At 39.8% G+C, this 19476-nt stretch overlaps 1 long non-coding RNA gene across 2 annotated transcripts in view; it reads right to left on the reverse strand.

Moving 5' to 3' along the window:
• Positions 1-224: 224 nt before the first annotated feature.
• The window catches only part of LOC125614027, a 53511-nt gene continuing 34259 nt past the window's right edge, over positions 225-19476 (reverse strand). Inside the window, exon 3 of one of the 2 annotated variants that reach the window (XR_007344664.1) lies at positions 225-342. This is a non-coding gene — a long non-coding RNA (uncharacterized LOC125614027). Of the gene's footprint in view, positions 343-10291; positions 11530-19476 lie in introns of those variants that run through there. The other variant, XR_007344663.1, reaches the window with a different exon arrangement.

Genomic DNA, 19476 nt, shown 5'->3' on the forward strand with positions numbered 1-19476 from the left:
TTGCTATTTTTAATTTTTATAGTTGGTAAGTTTTGAGAAATCTTGTTTATATAAATAAATAGGAATGGAGGGAAATTGGAATGTCATAGTTATTAGATTCTTAACTTTGTCTGAGTTGTTTGGAAAAAGGATTAGTAATTTGTAATCAAAAGATCTTTCTGTGATTTTGATAAAAATGACCCATTGAAAGCCAATTGAATTTCCAAAGAAAATTTATTTCCTGGTGATAGAGTTGCTTTCTCAGTTTGGGGGAACAATGCCAGAGAGGTTTTCATGAAGGCTGATTAGGATTATTATTCATGTTCCTCTTTTACTTAGACTTCTTGTTTACCCATATATATTCTGGAAAAGATTGGGAAACAGGAAATATTAATTTCAACACACTTTTACAAACATGATATTTTTAAATAGTAGCCATTTTTATCATGCACTTTACTATGTATTTGACAAAACTTTTCATTGGCAGATTTAACTTATCATGGACAGGATCCACCACTTAACCAAATAGCAGAGCCTCTTCAGGTGAATCAAGCAAATCAGACAATTCCTGTTAGAAAAAATCTGGCTTCATTTTTTAAAAAAATTATCTTTTAAAAAATTATCTGTTCTAATTTGTTATACATGACAGTAGAATGCATTTTGACACATTGTACACAAATGGAGCACAACTTAGTGAAGTTCTCTGGCTGTTCCTCTGGCTGAACATGGTGCGGAATCACACTGGTCCTGTAATCATACATGTATATAGGGTAATAATGTCTGTCTCATTCCACCATCCTTCCTATCCCCACATCTCACTCCCCTCTGCCCAATCCAAAGTTCCTTCATTTTTCCCTACCAACCACCATTATGGATGAGTATCCATTTATCAGAGAAAACATTTGGCCTTTGTTTTTTTAGGATTGGCTTATTTCACTTAGCATGATATTCTCCAGCTCTATCCATTTACCTGTAAATGCTATAATTTCATTCTTCTTTAAGGCTGATTAATATTTCATTGTGTGTATATATATATACACCACGTTCCACATTTTCTTCATTCATTCATCTGTTAAAGGGCACCTAGGTTGGTTCAGTAGTTTGGCTATCGTGAATTGAGCTGCTATAAACATTGACATGACTGCATTGCTGTAGTATGCTGATTTTAAGTCCTTTGGGTACAGACTGAGGAGTAAGAAAGCTGGGTTAAATGGTGGTTCCATTCCAGTTTTCTGAGGAATCTCCATTCCACTTTCCATAATGTTTGCACCAATTTGCAGGCCCACCAGCAATGTATGAGTGTACCATTTCCCCCACATCCTTGCCAACATTTATTGTTGTTTATCTTCTTGATAATTGCCATTCTGACTGGAGTGAGATGAAAATATTAGAGTAATTTGGATTTGCATTTCTCTAATTGCTAGAGATGTTGAACATTTTTTTCATATATTTGTTGGTCAATTGTATTTCTTCTTTGAGGTTTCTGTTCAGTTCTTTGGCCCATTTATTCATTGGGTTTTTTGGTTTTGAGTGTGTGTTTAAGTTTTTTAGTTCTTTATATGTCCTGGAGATTAATACTTTATCTGAGGTACATGTGGTAAAGATTTTCTCCCATTCTGTGGGCTCTGTGCCCACATTCTTGATTGTTTCCTTTGCTGAGAAGAAGCTTTTTAGTTTGAATCCATCCCATTTATTGAATCTTTATTTTCGTTTTTACGCTTTAGGAGTCTTGTTATTTTTAAAACTAACCACATGCACTTGTATCCCTGTGACAATCATCTTATATTTGAATCTAGATTCTAAATAAGGCATCAACAGCCTTCATCTGAACTTGTCACCTGGATGCAGTCTGGCACCTCCCCCTTCAGTATTTCCTGAGGACATTTTCCTTATGCCCTTGTCAGGGGACTCCCCTTTAGGAGAGATGTGTTCACAGTCGGAGCACCCTGGTAACATTCAGAGTATGTGACAGACAACCAGAAAAGAAACCAAAAACAACAAAAGAGAGTTGTTGAGGAGAGTTGAGAATTATGAATTATAGAGATAGGTATATTCTTAAGGAGAAATAATATACATCTAAGTTGGGAATCTGGAAATAAATTCCCTTAAAATTGTCAATGCCTGAATAATGCCTGGAAACAAAATTCATGTAATCTGTTTAAAGATTTAAAAACAACTTTCACTTGGAAATTTAGCCACCAAACACTTGATTTATTCTGTGTATAGATTGCAAAATTCATTTATCTTCCAGGCTCATGGTCCTCACTCCTCTCCTTTTAGAAGAGCATGTACATTTTGCCCAGAGTATCCTGTGGCCAAGATGCCAAAGCCCAGGCCCACATTTCCACTTCCCTTACAGCTTTCCTCACCTGAACTGCAAGGACTTCCAAACAAGGCAAACTTGGCCTCAGGGTCAGTCCTTTGGGGGAGTGAGTAAGGATAATTGAGCTTCAGGCTGTCTCCTTGACAACATAACAAATGGTGTATTTTATAGAATCATAGTTTTGCTACAGCTGAAAGAATTTCAACCTGTGCAACCCTTATGTTATAGGTATAGAAACTGAAGCCAGAGAGATGGGTGATTGATATTCCCCAAATTTCACAGCTAGTAAGTGACAGAACTAGAGCTGAGAGTCAAGACTCCTGATTCCCCAAGGCAGGGCTATACCTGCATAAATGAAGCATTGTTTTATACTACATGGAGAAAAGACATGAATGAATTGACCATATTTTTCACTTTTCACCTGGCTGCCCCAGTGTCTTTCAGACATGGTTATATAGTTTTCACCTCTGGAAAACCAGATGGTCTTATATCTTATAGGGGTTTTTGGAGAAACCACAGTTAGAGATGACTGGAAGCCTTTTGTGCTGTGACTTTCCTGATGATAAGTTTTTCAGAACCTTGATCACCCTTTAAGCAGCCTCAGGTTCCCAAGACTCCTATAGGATTTGGGTTGGACAAGGCTTCTAATTATTCCAACTTGCAGGTGCTTCAAAATAAAAGTTTTGAGCCAAGTCAGCTTCATCTCTGGGGCTTTTCTCATTTGATTTAGACTTTGTTCATTCCCCATTTTGCACCTGCTGGAAATTCCAGAGTGTCAAAGCAGGCCATCCATGACCAATTCCCAATTAAAGGCTCCAGTCAATTTCACTTGATTCAATGTGAAACAGCCTTCCCTGATTCTGGGATAAGCCAATATAAATATCTGTAGTCTCAGTCCATTCAGGTTGCTATAACAAAATGCCTTAAACTGGTTAATTTATAAACAGCATAAATTCAGTGCTTCCAGATTTCGAGACTGGGAAGCTTAATATCAAAGTGCTGGTGGGTTCAGTGTCTGATGAAGGCCTTGTCTCTGCTTCCAATATGGTATCCTCACATGCCAGATGGTGGAAGGACAAAGAACCCTGGCTAGTTCCCAGAGCCCCCGAGTCTAAGTCACTTCCTAAATACACCCCCCTCTTTTAATGCTGGAGTTTAAGTTACAACATGAATTTTAGCAAGGAGAAACACAGTCATTCAAACTAGATTACCTCAGTTGATTATGTTGAGTGGGACTTCACAGATGGAGAACCATCTCTCTGTGGGTTTAGAAGATCCACCAAATGTATGCCATGTGACTTGTGCACCTATTAAAACTTTACATAACAACTAGTAAAACCTCTAAGCTTTCTTTACTTTGAAAAAAAAAGAAAACATTAAATTATACCAGTCAATTCAATGTATTTTTTTAAAAAAATACTTGTACTGAGTGGGGACTTCACAAATGGGGAGAATAACTCTCTTGCTTGGATGTCATCACTACCCATTTCTGTCTGACCTAATCCTGAGATGGGCATGCGGAAGTCAATGTAATGATACATCTGAAATTGAGTCTCCTTGAAGGGAGCAAATGAATCAAGTCTACAGTGGTACAGAAAAACAGAAAAATGAACAACCAGTGAATTTAAGAAGAATGGGGAGATCATCAGTGTAATCAGAAATAGTTTTAACATCTAAATTAGAAAACTTGCTTCCTGAATTCATTGGGTAATTATGTCTCTTCATTTTAGAAATGCCTATAAATAAATGCCTTTAAAAAATAAATTCAAGGAATTTTGCAGAAAAAGAAGAATCTAAATGAGTATGAAACTTAATTATCTAGAGTCTAAAAATATTCAGATGAAAAGAGAGTTTTAGAATTTGTCTGAAAATGCAAAAAAATTACAATGTACATATCATTTAGTATTGTGGTAGAGCAGAAATGTTATAATGAATGAGACACAATTATCCAGAGTGTTGTATGTAACTTTATTATTTCATCAAGTGCAGTTTTATCATTCTATAGACAAAGAACCTGAGTCCTAAAGAGACTGCCTTGTACATGGTTGGAAAGCTGTCAAGAACAGACCCAAGGTGAAGGATCTTTAGACCTATGCCCAATGTAGAATCTTTTCTAACTTACATGCTTCCCAAACCCATCAAGTTTAAGTCAACACAGTTGGACTCAACCTCCAAAATTCTAGAAAATGCTAAGGATAATGAGACTTTCTTGAAGATTTTTGCTATAGTCAGCCAACAGAAATTGCTTGAAATTGCTGAAGGAGTCACGTGGAAGCATTTGTTTACACCAGAGATTTCAGCCCTTGTATTGGTTGGGGAGTTGCTCAGGCAGGACTTTTGGAAAGACTGGGAAGAAAGTAGGAGAGGTTTATTCAATAGGTGATGATTTAGAAAAAGGAAACCAAGGAACCTTGTCTCTCTTTCCTCAAACTTCCAGAACCTAACATACAGTGGATGTTTACATGGCCTCTTCAGAATCACTGAAGCCTATTTGGGGGCAGAGTACTAATTGGCAAAGCATGGAGACAGCAGGCTGATCCATCCTAGAGGAATTGGATGAGGGCCTCTTTGAAAGAAGTGGAAGTGTACTACTTGACTTGTGCACCTATTAGACCTGTGTACAGGGGCTCAGTGTTAGAGCACTTGCCTGGCATGTGTGAGGCCCTGGGTTTGATCCTCAGCACCTCATATAAATAAATAAATAAATGAAATGAAAGATCCATTTACAACTAAAAAATATTAAAAAAAAAAACTTGGCATAATAACAGATTGATCCTCCAAGGTTTCTCTGCCTAGAAAAAAAAAGCCATTAAATACATCAGTTAATTCAATGTATTTTTTCTAAATATACTTAGAATGCTTTGTAAATAAGATATATTTCAAATTTATACCCTTAAATATTGGAGTATCTTTGTCCCCATTCTTTATTGAATTTGCCTATTTTCATAGCTTTAGACCGTTTCTATTCTAATATATATTTTCCTACCATTTAAAAAATTCCTTAATTTTCTATTCAAGTTCTCTGCCCTCCCTCTCCATGCCTTTTTTTTTTTCTAGATTTTAAAGAACGTATTATTTTGGGAAGGGTGGAGAGGGAATGCTGAAATGCGTTTCTTGGGTCATATTTTTCTAAGGTAAGCATTCCTTCCTCACAGCATTCCATTCTGTCTCTGGATGTGTTGGGTGTGTGTGTCTAATGTATGAAGGCTGAGATATATTAGTTTTTGAAAAACGATGGTATATATTTATGGTTTTACATTCTGTATTTTTGTTTTCTAGATGTCAGCAAAGTCTGTCCTGCCTCTCTTGAGATTAGGCAAAATCAGCAGGGACTACCCAATTGCCTTTGCCAATGGATTTCCAAAATGTTCCCCCAGATTTCTACAAATTTCTGGGGAGGGTACAACATGAAGTTTGTGTTGTCAAGGCCTCTCCTGCTTCCTGGGTGACATTTTCCCTGCTTACCACTTTGGCTCCATTTATATTCCTTATAACTCTGGCCATTATAGGAATTAAGGAGACCAACCAACCAACCAACCAACAGAAACGAAATGAAATCAAACCAACAAAATAAACTTACCCCTATATCTAAAAATAAAAATGAACAGAGAAGATACTATGGTTTTAATGTATCCCTCAAAAGTTCATGTGTTGAAAACTCAATCTCAAAACTCACGTGCTAACTTGAAAATAGGAACTTTGGGAAGTTGTTAGGGTTAAATGAGATCATGAGGGTGAGGGCCCAAGGAGTGCTTTAGTGGTTTTATAAAAAAAGAAAGAAGAGATCTGAGTTGATACAATTGCTCTGTCTCACTGTGTGATGCCTTCTGTCATGTCACGAGGCAGCAAGAAGGAACTCACCAGATGGTGAGGAGGTGCCAGTGACTTCTCGGTCTCCAGAACTATGACCTAAATAAACCTCTTTTTTCTTTATAAATTTCTAAGTCTCAGATATTTTGTTGTAGCAACAGAAAATGGATTTCTTAGACGTTTCTGAAGTTTTGGTGAGGAGAAAGGGGTAATAAATGGGTGTATAAAATAGAAACACAAGCAACCCCAAGTCGCAGAGAGGGCTTCACTATTCTTAAAATGTGCTTAAGCCACACTGTCCCCATATAATTTCACTAATCTTCATCCTAGTACAAACATTTTGCCATTGTCTGGTCTCTTTTCTTTCCCTTTTTTTGTAAAGAGCAAAAACTAAAAATTTGCCTCTTTATTTTATGCAGAACATCTTTCTCTTTTCTCTGATATGTTTGCATTAACCTAGGGAGGCCTATGGAGGTTTTTGTCTTCCTTAAATAAAGACAATTTTCTATTCAAGTCCTGTTCAGGCAGCTTCATCCTAATGAATATTACTTATTATGTTAATTTCATGTTCAGTCCACATAAGGACTATCTCACATATGAAGATGTACACTGTACATGTAGGTACAGAATAGCAGAAATCACTTGTGTATGAGTTCTTTTGGACTCAGAGTTGTTCCTCTGATTATCTGGTAGGTGTTCTTCAAGGTCTGTCTGTCTTCTTTCTATAAACCCCCACCAAAAATAGCATAGGCCCCTTGAGGTGTCTGGGAAGCTGGGAAAACCCTCTCTTCTAGTTCAGGGTACTAGATCTATGTTTTTTTGTTGTTGTTGTTGTTTGTTTGTTTGTTTGTTTGTTTGTTTTAACAAGAGACAATCACAGTCATTTGAAAGACTCCAAGATTGAATTCCAGTACACAGCTGCATTTTCTCTAGGTCTTGAAAGCAGAAACAGGGCAAGAGAGAACAGTGAGGACATGGGGATGGGAAACCCCAGGACACTGGTAGGGTGTGATGAGTGAGCCAGGACTTAGATACATGAAGGGATATGGCTACAGAGGTAGGTTGAGGAGAACTTTGGTTCAGTTAAATTGTCTTCCATGGACAAAGGAGAGTTCAGTGAAGATCTTTGACCAGGGCAATGGCATTCATAGTTATGGCTTATCAATTCTAATCCAACACTGGTGCTCAAATGGTGTAAGCAGAATCACAGCTCTAAGTGGGAGAAGTAGTAAAGGCAAATATAGCAGTTTGGTTTGGATTTCCTGTGCCTTGCTCCCCACAGTGCCAATGGGAATAAAAAAGGAGGAGAGATATTTGCATGATGAAATAGAAAAAGGAAATATCACAATGGACACCACTGAAATACAGAAGATAATTAGAAACTGTTTTGAAAATTTATACTCTAATAAAATAGAAAATCTTGAAGACATTGACATATTTCTAGAGATACATGAACTACTGAATCAGGAGGATACATACAATTTAAACAGATCATTTTCAAGGAGAGAAATAGAAGATGGAGAAAAGCCTACCAATGGAGAAAAGCCCAGGACTAGATGGATTCTCAGCCAAATTCTACATGACCCTCAAAGAAGAACTAACACTGATATTCCTCAAATTATTCCATGAAATAGAAAAGGATGAAACCCTTCCAAACTCATTCTATAAACCTAATATCACCCTGATTCAAAAACCGAAGACTTATCAAGGAAATAAAACTTCAGACCAATATCCCTGATGAACATAGATGCAAAAGTTCTTAATAATATGCTGGCAAATCACATTCAAAAAATGTTAAAAATATAGTATACCATGATCACCATCCCAGGTGATCATGATTCAAAAACCAAAGTTGGTTCAACATACGGAAATCAACAAATGAAATTCACTCACATCAATAGCTTCAAGACAAGAATCACATGATCATCTCAATAGATGCAAAAAAAAAAAAAGCATTTGAGAAAATACAGCATCCATTCCTGTTCAAAACACTAGAAAAACTAGGGATAGTAGGAACATACCTAAACATTGTAAAAGCTACACATGAGAAACCCAAGGCCAACATTATTCTAAATGGAGAAAAATTGAGAGTATTCTGCATAAAAACTGGAACAGGACAAGAATGCCCTCTTTCACCACTTCTATTCAACATGATCCTGGAAATTCTAGCCAGAGCAATTATCCAGAAGAAAGAAATTAAAGGGAAACAAATAGGAAGAGAACTCAAATTATCCTTATTTGCGGATGACATGTTTCTATATTTAGAAGACCCAGAAATCTCTACCAGAAAACTTCTAGAACTCATAAATAAATTCAGTGAAGCTATAGGATATAAAATTTGCACACATAAAACAATCATATTCTTATACATCAGTGATGAATCACCTGAAAAAGAACTTATGAAAACTATTTCATTCATGACAGCTTCAAAAAAATATTTGGGATTCAATCTAACAAAAGAGGTGGAAGACCTCTAAAATGAAAATTATAGAACACTAAAGATAGAAATGAAAGAAGACTTTAAAAAATGGAAAGATTTCCCATATTCTTGAATAGGCAGAATTAATACTGTCAAAATGGCTATTCTACCAAAAGTGATATACAGATTTAATGCAATTCCTACTAAGGCACCAATGACACTCTTCATAGAAATAGAAAAAGCAGTCATGAAATTCATTTGGAAAAATAACAGACCCAGAATAGTCAAAGAAATCCTCAGCTCGAAAGTGAAGCAGGAGGCACCACAATACCAGAACTTATGTTATACTATAGAGCTATAGTAACAAAGATGGCATTGTATTAGCAGACATGAAGAGCAATGGTACAAAATAGAAGACATAGAGACAAATCCACATGAATACAGTTATCTTATACTAGACAAAGGTACCATAAACATACATTGGAGAAAAGATGGCCTCTTCAACAAATGGTGCTGGCAAAACTGGAAAGTCAATATATAACAAAATGAAATTAGAACCCTATATCTCACCCTGCACAAAACTCAACTCAAAGTGGATCAAGGCCCATTAGAACAGACCCTGCACCTACTAGAAGAAAAAGCAGGCCCAAATATCCATCAAGTTGACTTAAGAACTGAATTCCTCAACAAGACTCCTAAAGTACAAGACATGAAATCAAGAATCAATAAATGGGATGGCATCAAACTAAAAAGCTTCTTCACAGCAAAGGAAACAATCAAGAACATGGACAAAGAGCCCAAAGAATGGAAGAAACTCTTTGCCACCTGCACTTCAGATAGAGCATTAATCTCCAGGACATATAAAAAAATCAAAAACTTAACACCAAAACAAAAAATAACCCAATCAACAAATGGGCTAAGGAACTGAACAGACACTTCACAGGAGAAGAAATACAATCAACCAACAAATATATGAAAAAATATTCAACAACTACTTCAATTAGAGAAATGCAAATCAAAACTATTCTAAGATTTCACTCCTGTCAGAATGGCAATTATCAAGAATACAAGCAACAATAATAGTGGGTGAGGGTATAGGAGAAAAAGTACACTCATACATTGTTGGTGGGAATACAAATTGGTGCAACCACTATGGAAAGCAGCATGGAGATTCCTCAGAAAATTTGGAATGGAACCACCTTTTGACCCAGCTATCCCACTCCTCCATTTATACCCAAAGGACTTAAAATCAGCATACTATAGTGATATACCACATCAATGTTTATAGCAGCTCAATTTACAATAGTTAAGCTATGGAACTAACCTAGGTGCCCTTCAACAGATGAATGAATAAAGAAAATATGGTATATATACATGATGAAATATTACTCAGCCATAAAGAAAAATAAAATTATGGCATTTTTTGGTAAATGAATAGAACTGGAGACTATTGTGCTAAGTGAAATAAGCCAATTCCAAAAAACTAAAGGCTGAATGTTCTCTCTGATACATGGATGTTGACTCAAAATAAAGGTGGTTGGGATGGGGGATGAGTGGAAATTCACTGAATTGGATGGGGAGGAGTGGTGGGAAGGGAGTGGGAATGGGAATGGGAAAGACAGTAGAATGAGTCAGACATAATTTTCCTAGGTTCATATATGAATACATGACCAGTATAACTCCACATCATGTACAACCACAAGAATGGGAAATTATACTCCATGTATGTATGATATGTCAAAATGCATTCCAATGTCACGTATAACTAAAATAAAATAAAACAATGTTTAAAATAAAACAATGTTTAAACAGTTCCAACAAATACATTTTGAAGGTGCACATTTAACCACAGAATTATAAAAACAGGATTACATGGCCTGGTGTCTGAGTCACATTTTAAAATAGCTTGAGTATCATATCTACCAAGTCCAGCTACATCATAGGAAGAAGAAAAACAATCAAAATGTTAAACTTTCTAAAGCAAGAGGAAGCTGCTCAGTCATGGGGGTTTTCCATGGAATCAGGATTGTCTTGGTATGTGAGATGAGATCTAAGGTCAATTTCACCAGGTCAACTTCTAGGGCCTTCCTCCACTTGTCCACATGAGGAGGGTGCCAAAACCCCAAAAAGAAAGTAGACAAGTGAAAGGCAATTAGGCAGAGCCTTCCTTCCAGTCAGTTTTGAAGAAAGTGATTGCAAAAATATTCTATCTTCCCTTAAGATCCAGTTCATAAATGCCTTAGTTCTTTCCTGTAGGGTCTATTAAGAAAAGCTGTGTGTGTGTGTGTGTGTGTGTGTGTGTTGTGTTGTGTGTGTGTGTGTTTGTGCACACATGCTCACATGCCAATATCAAGTAATACGATGGGCAAATTATGTAAGGTGTCAGATGGGATCAGCCACAGGTATTTTAAATAGAGGGAATGTAATGCAGGGAATGGCTGGTGGAACTGAGAAGCCGGATTCGTGGTAATGTGGTAACCCAGAGATTAACAGATGCTGGAAACCACTATCAGCTCCAGGGCAGAAGGCATGAAGAGAAGAGGTGGCATTCCTATATTTCACAGTCTCCTGATGAAAGCTGGAACTACTGCAGGACTGGAGGCTGGGAGGAAACCTGGTCTCTATTACAGATGCCACCCAAGGCAGAGCGGGAGGAGAGAGACCCCGCCTCTTCCTCTGCTCCTGCGTGCCCTCCTGTCTCCTGCCATTGTTCCCAGGGCTGACCCAGCCAGAACTCAGCTGCCAAGGGAGTTTGAGAACTGCAGCCTGCAGGGGTTGGCCCTGTGAAGAAGGTAGTTCTTGGACTGGGAGGAATGAATGGAAAACAGGCACAGGACTGTTACCATGTAAAAATACGTGGTATCATAATTTGGTCTGGCTAGCACAGTATAACCAATTCTAATGCCAACAGATTGTTATACTGCTTTCCATTTCCTCATCCTGGGTCTTGTCTCTTCCTTGCCTTCTTCTCCTTCATTTCTGCTTTTTTCAAGATTTCCTGAAAAAAAGAAGAAGTTGGACTTAATGAAGAAGTCGAACCCTAATATACAGGGACACAGGCTCGTTTCTCAGTTTCAGGATGGAGCCACTTGGTCTGAAGCTAGTGAGTGAGTTGGAAGTAGGGATGGGGAGAGCTGTGTTCACCTGCTGGCTGGGTGACATGAGCCCAGGGAGGCTGACCCAGGAGATAAGCCAGGGGAAAGTCAGTAAGGAAACAGGGTCCAGCAGAGAGGGCTCGATCAAATTGGGAAGAGGATGTGCTTTGTCTTTCCTTGTCTTTCCTTTCTAGGTTTCTAGTTCTTCCTGATCTTTCCTTATCCCACACTACCCCCTCTAAACCTCTCCCCAACAGAAACTTAGGAGGTCAGTTGAGCCTGGGTGGGCAGAGTGAGAAGGAGGCCAATGGTAGCAGTGGGGTTTTAACCCATTTTCTTAAAAGGTATTCAGATTTTATGGAGGCTTATGATTTCCCACGAATGTGAACATTTCAATGCCTGTCTCGAGTGTATTGTAGTTGTGTTCGTAAGCAGTTACAGAACTTCAGACAGCACTGAGTGCCCGGCGCTTTCAGAGAAGCAGATCCTGTGTTTGAGAGGGTTTCTGCTGCTTATTGGAGACACTGACACTTCAGCAATGCTGTTACTTTAGGCAGCACCTTTTCATCTCAGTGAGAAAAAGGGCCTAATTCTACTGGGGCACAGGAATGTGGCAACAGTTTTTATATAGCTGAAACAGTGCTTCCCTGAAGTGCAGGAAAGCAAGGGAAACATGAAGGGCCAGGCTGCACATCTGCAGCTTTCTCACGAAGGGTTGCAGACCTTTCCCAGAATGCAGCATCAAGATAAGCTTTAACTCTACTTTGCTGACGGACACAGAATGTGATCAGAGATGGCTTAAAATTGGGCACAACGGACTTGTTGGCACAGTAGCCATCATGATAGCAGGAATTGGGGCATTAAAGAAAGTTGTGCCCTGGGCCTATGTACTGTGTGCTTATGATGGTTAATTGTAGTGTCAACTTAGCTGTATTAAGGGGTACCCAGATAGCAGGTAAAGCATTATTTCTAGGTATATCTGTGAGGGTGATTCCAATACAGACCAGCATTTGAATCAGTGCTCTGATAGGGCAGTTCTCTCTTACCAGTGTGGTCGCGTACCATCAGTCAGTTGCAGGCCTGGCTAAAACATTTATTCCTTTTTAGGTGGAGGGAAGGCAAGCTTTCTTTTTCTCTCTTTACTCTGGAGTTGAGACATCCTTATTTTCTTGCCCTTGGACATGAGAACTCTAGGATTGCTGGCCTTCAGATTCCAGGACTTGCATGAGTAGCTCTGTGTGTTCTCAAGTCTTTGACCTGGACTAAGAGCTACACCATCTACTTGTCTGGGTTCTAGACCTGATCTCAGACAGTCTACTGGTTTCTCTAGTTCTTCAGTTTGTGGATGGTGTATTGTGGGGCTTCTTAGCCTCCATAATCATTTGGGCCAATTCCCCTAATAAATCCCTCTCTCTCTATTAATCTATCTGTTATGGTTTGGATTTGAGGTGTCTCCCAAAATCTCACGTGTGAGACAATGCAAGAAGGTTCAGTGGAGAAATGATTGGGTTTTAAGAATCTTAACTCAATCAGTGATTTAATCCCCTGAAAGGGATTAATTGAGTCATAACTGAAGTGGTATGGTGTGGCTGGAGGAGGTGGGAATTGGGACATGGCTTTGGGTATATATTTGTATTTGGGTGTGGAGTCTTTCTCTGCTTCCTGATCACCATGATGTGAACTGCTTTCCTCTGCCACATTCTCCTACCATAATGTTCAGTCTCAAATCAAGCCCTGAAAAATGGAGCCAGCCTTCTATGGACTGAAACCTCTGAAATTGTGAGCCCTCAAATAAACTTTTTCTCCTGTATAATTGTCCTGGTCTGGTCCTTTAGTCACAATAGCAAAAAAAGCTGACTAAAACACTATGTATTACTTATCTACCATCTATAATCTATCTATTGTCTATGTTTGTCAGCTTTCCATTGCTGTGACAAAATACCTTAGAAAAAGCAACTTAAAGGAGGAAATATTTATTTTGGCTCATGGTTTTAGAGGCTTCAGTCCATGGTCTTTTTGCTGTTTCTGGGCCTGAGGTGGAGAGGCATCTTGGTAGAGAGAGCATGGTGGAGCAAAGTTATTCACTTCAAGGTAGCCAGAAACAAAGAGAGAAAGAGAACAGGAAAAAGGGATGGAAATAAGATATATCCTTCAGAGGCATGCCACCAGTGATTTACTTCCTCTAAATAGATCCCACCTTTAAAGCTTCCTCCACCTCCCAATAGTATCACTAGCTGGGGACAAAGCCTTCAACACAATGAGCCTCTGAGAGTCTATCTATCCATCTATCTATCTATTATCTATCTATCTATCTATCTATTAATCATCTATACATTTATCCATCCATCTATTGGTTCTGTCACTCTGAAGAACTCTAATACAGCACCCTATTCTCTGGCCATTTGGATTGTAAGTCAGGTCTCTCAAGATCTGAAAATCTATGTCAAGTAGGACATTTCTGTATTGGATAAGAAAACGAGGTCATAAAGCCCTTGATAAGACTTATCAAATGAGGTTGGAGTGGAGAGAAGTTAGAAATTATTTAATTTAGAGCTTCCCAATGAGTTGAATTTGTCGTGCAAAACCAGAGCAGGGTTGGGAGCCAAGGAAGACAGAGAGGAAAGAAATAAAGGCAACTAAGTGATAAGGTTATATAAAGAAAAATAGAAGGGAAAAACATAGCCTAATCCAAAAAGAACACACTTACATCTTTATTTCATGTAATATACTTCCTGATCCCCAAAGAGAATTTCCTACCTTCCCATGCTATGTGATACCAGGCAGATCTAAATCCCTTAGCCCTGACCAGAACAGCTCTCAGAAAAACATCTGTATGGTTTTGCTGACTCTCCTTAACAGAAGGGGCCAGCTCAATGCCTCTAGGGCTTTGTGTAGCTAAGTTGCTGACAGGCTCTGCAAGAAAATGCAAGAGGGTTCTCCTTTTATTACAAATGGGTCTATTCTTCCAGCCTCAGGCTGCAGAGTGTTGTATGAGGGTAACAACAGTTCAAGTTAGGAGTGAGGGGCTTGAGTGGTGAAACCTTAAACTGGACCCTGCACTGGAGAGAGAATCCTTGAAGCAACCAGGGCCTACTCCACTCTTGGCTAACCCCATTGGAAAGTGCTACAGGCAGATCATTTTGTAGAAACTGGCTACTGGAGGAGGGGAGTTGAGTGGGGCCAAACCTGCTCTCTAGGTTACAGTTGAATCCAGAAACAAATTCTGTTCAACAGGAGCAACAAAGAAGTGATGAAATAAACCAATCAAGTTCTTTCCTGGAAAATAAGAACTTGTGATGCACCCAGAGAGGAGGAACCTGTCAGGCTTAGCCTGTACCACAAACATCAATTGGTTATTCTTCCAGTTCCTGATTTGGTGTGTTGCTCCTTCCCTGCATGGAAATGCTGGATGCTAGAGGATTGTGCAGATGCTCAGAGACCTTCTCCTGCTGCTTTGGTTCCCTCTGTATACAGAGGCAATTTGGTTGTGAAGCATACTTGCAATTCAGAGCCCCCTAATCTGAGTTTCTTCTTTAAATCCTCCCTGTGAGTTGGTGCTCTGATACTGCAGCTTCTTGCAATCACCTTTCCTCTTCCGTGTACTTAGGCCTAACTTGTTAATGTATCTTTGTCAACTTCCAAAACACCATCTTATCTTGAACATCTTAATTGTTTTCTTAGGTGTAACAGCTACAAGGAACTGGAGCAGAAACTCTGTGGAACATTCAAAATCATGCTCTCCAATTAGTGGCAATTTTCAGAGAACCACCGTCTTTCCAACATGGAACCCCCAATTACAATGTGTTCGGCCCAGTCCACTGTCCTGAGTGAGAAGTTAAGCAAAATTCTTCCATCAGCCTGATGTCATCCTCCACCATGCAGATGAGCAAGTGGCTGTGATATTCAGAGGACCTAGATGATTGTTATCTTGACCTAAGTTTGCCTTGATATGACTTAGCCACATGTGCTCTGGAAGAAAAGCAAGAAAGCCAGCAGTAGGAATTGGAGTGATGTGGCCAGAGAAATTGCCTGGTGTGATGTGTTGCTGGCTCCCATACCAATGGATGCTGTAGCATGTGTTCCCTCATGCTTCCTCTTCTTCTTTCCATCAGTAAGGAAAACAAACAAACAAAACTTTTGGCCACATTCATTACCACATACGAATCATATTTTAAGAAATCATTCTAGATCACATGACTAGAAGACTAGTGTTAACAAAGAAATGCCAATTAGGCATAAACAGTAGACTACAGATGGGCCATGAGGTGAGATTCTGAAGTCATTCCATACATTTCCCAGTCCTAAGATTGAGGGGGGAAGAAGAGAGAGAGAGAGAGAGAGAGAGAGTTGGAAGCAAGCATATTGTTTCAAATGACATTTTTTAAAATGAAGAATCTAATTTTCTGGAAGTCTTATTGGTTAGACTTTAAAGGAAGGATTTATGTTCTCATGAATTGTGCAGAAAGGAATTTTAAGAACAGAGAGGCAGTGTGAGACAATGTAGGCCGAGATCATAACTCAGAGACAGAAAGTCTTTCCAGGAGGGATTAGTATACACTGAAAACTCTCCCTGTCACAAGAAAGCACTTCTATGTACTGGAGTTCCCTGGTGAGTATACTTACAGGCATTTATTCACACAATGAATAAATAACCCATTGCTTGCCCTTCCATTGGTAATAATAGAGATCAGATCGGCTGTGTAACCGCACCTTATGGGATTTCCAATATGACCGTGCAAAACAAGGCTTCTCAACGTCATCCTCAGCATTAGTAAATTTTGAACTGGATCATTTATTGTTGGGGTAGGGTCAGAAGGATAGTCCTGTACACTATTAGACATATTTATAGGATTCTAACTAAGCAGCATCATGGCCTGTGCCCATCAAATGCCACTACTACTTGTCTCCCAGTTGTGGCAACAAGATATGGTATCCAGACATTGTCAAATGCACCCTTAGGGACAAATCCCCTCCTTCTTCCTATGTTGAGAACTACTGATGTAGAGGAATGACATCTCTTTTTCTCCAATATTTTCTAACAATTCCTTTAGGTCTTTGGGGAGTTGCAGAGACTACTGGATATGCTAATCACCAGCATGCTAATAGGGGTGGGTAAGTGTTAACCACATGCTGCCTGGAGTTAACCATTCCAGTCTGGACAGAAGAGGTGAAAGGTCATTTAGGCATCAGTCAATTCTACTCCCAGCCCAAGCACCTGGGTTTCCCATGAATAGCCCTAATCCAGTGTGAGTGGGCCAGATCCTGCTGAGGCTGAGAAAATATGAATTCTGGATTAAAAACATTAAAACAACTCTTTGGCAACAGGAGAGACTAGAACAGAGATGAATAATGACACTTCTTCCCTGCAAGAACCCTTCTTATTTTTGTGGCAAAGAAATCTCTGTGTGCTAAGGCAGTGTCATAGTGGGAATTGTTGTCTATAAACAAAATGCTCCCCAAACATATGACGTTTGTCCCAGCTCTGAGCAGACAGATAGAACAAGCAAGCAAGCCTCTTTGGGATCTATAGACATAGCTAATGCTTGTTTTACATTTGAGGAAAAAAATTGCTTCTGTGGTCAGTAACATCTGAATCCTGTGGATGAGGTAACGCGGGTTGCCATGGAGACATGTTTTCTAGCAGTGCCTGCATCATGAAACTGCAGAGTTGCTTCTCATCTGCAGCTGAATGCCCAGATATTGATGAAATTCATGCACAAACCAGGGCACACCCATAAAGGGAACAAAGCTATTGCAATAGGGAGGCTCCCCAGCTCTTTCCATCAATGGGTCTCAAAGATCCACTTGTACAGCAGGAGAGCAATGCAGGGACAGTGGCTTCTGAGCATGCAGCAAAGATGAGATAGACTAGATAGGGTAGAATAGAATGCGCATGAAAACAGGCATGCAAGCCTTCCCCTCGGCAGTTCAGAGCCAAAGAGGCATCTGCTTTGAATACTTCCTTTGAAGTTGAAGCTGGCCCCATGCTCCACCATGCATTCAGGAATCACAAAAGAAGGAACATATCTGTGGCCACAAATAGACTAGACAATATTTTTGAGGGTCATATTTGGCTGCATTCTGGAGTCTTATTTTACTGGAATAAGCAGTCAGGCCATGGTACAAAACTCATAAATATTATACGAATTATGATTAGACCCAGAGTGGGTATTTCTCACAAGGAGCATTGCCCAGGGTGACCCAGTACAGGTGTCAACACTTTGTTGGGTGAAACTCAGGCTGCTATCACCATTGGATTTCTCTTTGAGGATAAACTCTCTGATTCTTCTCTAATTCCAGGAGACATTGGAATCAGACATTGACAAGTGGTGCCTCAGGGTTGATGTATCTGTTTCCAATAAGCCTAGTTTTATAGTCTGTTGGTAAGTTAACTGCAAAGTTATAAAAGTTGATCTCATAAAAGGGAAACATGAGTGGTTGACACATCACATTGTATCTGTGTCATTCTGTGTTCTGGCGGCTGAACTAGCCCTCATTTATAGCAAAGGAGGTGACATAAAAGTAGAATAATCGGATTTTAATAATGAGGATTTTTTTAATCCCCTGGTGCTCTGGAGGGCTAGGACTATTGTGCAACTTCTGGTTTCCAGGGAAATATATTTTCTTATGCCAATAAGGAGATTTACTAGGTAAATGCTCCCAAAATAAATACTGCAGAGTAGAATGATTTTTTGCTTCTTTCATAATCAGAGTGAGAATTGATAAAATATTTGAAAGAAATTGTAACCAAAGAAATAAATAGGGGAGCAGGCCCAGCGGCCCACCGGCGTGGTAGACACATCGCCCAATTGGAGGAGTGGCGGAGCAGATCTGCCGCCAAAGCCTGCAAGGTAGGCAGACCTGCGACCGACCAGCGGAGCAGGCCCAGCGGCCGGCCGGTGTGGTAGACACATCACCCCAATTGGAGGAGGGGCAGAGCCACCGCCCGGACCTGCAAGGTAGGCAGACCTGCGACCTACCAGGAGAACAGGCCCAGCGGCCCGCCGGTATGATAGACACATCACCCCAATTGGAGGAAGGTCACAGCTGCCGCCCACAAGGTAGGCAGACCACGCGTCCCGGAGAAGGGGCCCGGCAGCACGCCGGCCTAGTTGAAAGATCACCCCTATTGGAGGAGGGGCCCAGCTGTTGCCCGCAAGGTAGGCAGACCACGCGACCTGGAGAAGGGGCCCAGCGGCCCGCCGGCGAGATAGATCACCCCAATTGGAGGAGGAGCACAGCCGCCACCCACCCCCACAAGGGAGACATTGCAACTATACAAGAGCACTGTAAATATATAGGGGGAAAATTCAACAACACAACAGTTTCACCAAGCAGAAAGAAACGCGAGCAGTATGAAAAGACAAGGAAGGAAAGGACCACAAGTAATGCAGGTCAACTCAACTTTAGAAGAGGTAATAGCTGCAGCAGATGGAATGTCAGATAAAGAATTGAGGATATACATGCTTCAGATGATCTGGAGTCTCAAGGAAGACATTAGACAGCAAAATCAGACAATGAAAGATCACTTCAACAATGAGTTACATAAACAAATCCAAGAAGCAAAAGATCAACTATATAGGGAGATAGAGATTATAAAAAACAAACAAACAGAAATCCTAGAAATGCAGGAAGCAATAAACCAACTTAAAAACTCAAATGAGAATACTACCAGCAGAGTAGAACACTTAGAAGATAGAACATCAGACAATGAAGACAAAGTATTTCAACTTGAAAAGAACATAGACAGCTCAGCGAGACTGTTAAGAAACCATGAGCAGAACATCCAAGAAATATGGGATAACATAAAGAGACCAAACTTAAGAGTCATTGGGATACAGGAAGGTATA

Source organism: Marmota marmota, unplaced genomic scaffold, assembly GCF_001458135.2.
Source record: "Marmota marmota marmota unplaced genomic scaffold, marMar, whole genome shotgun sequence".
In the NCBI taxonomy this organism is placed as follows: Eukaryota; Metazoa; Chordata; class Mammalia; order Rodentia; family Sciuridae; genus Marmota; species Marmota marmota.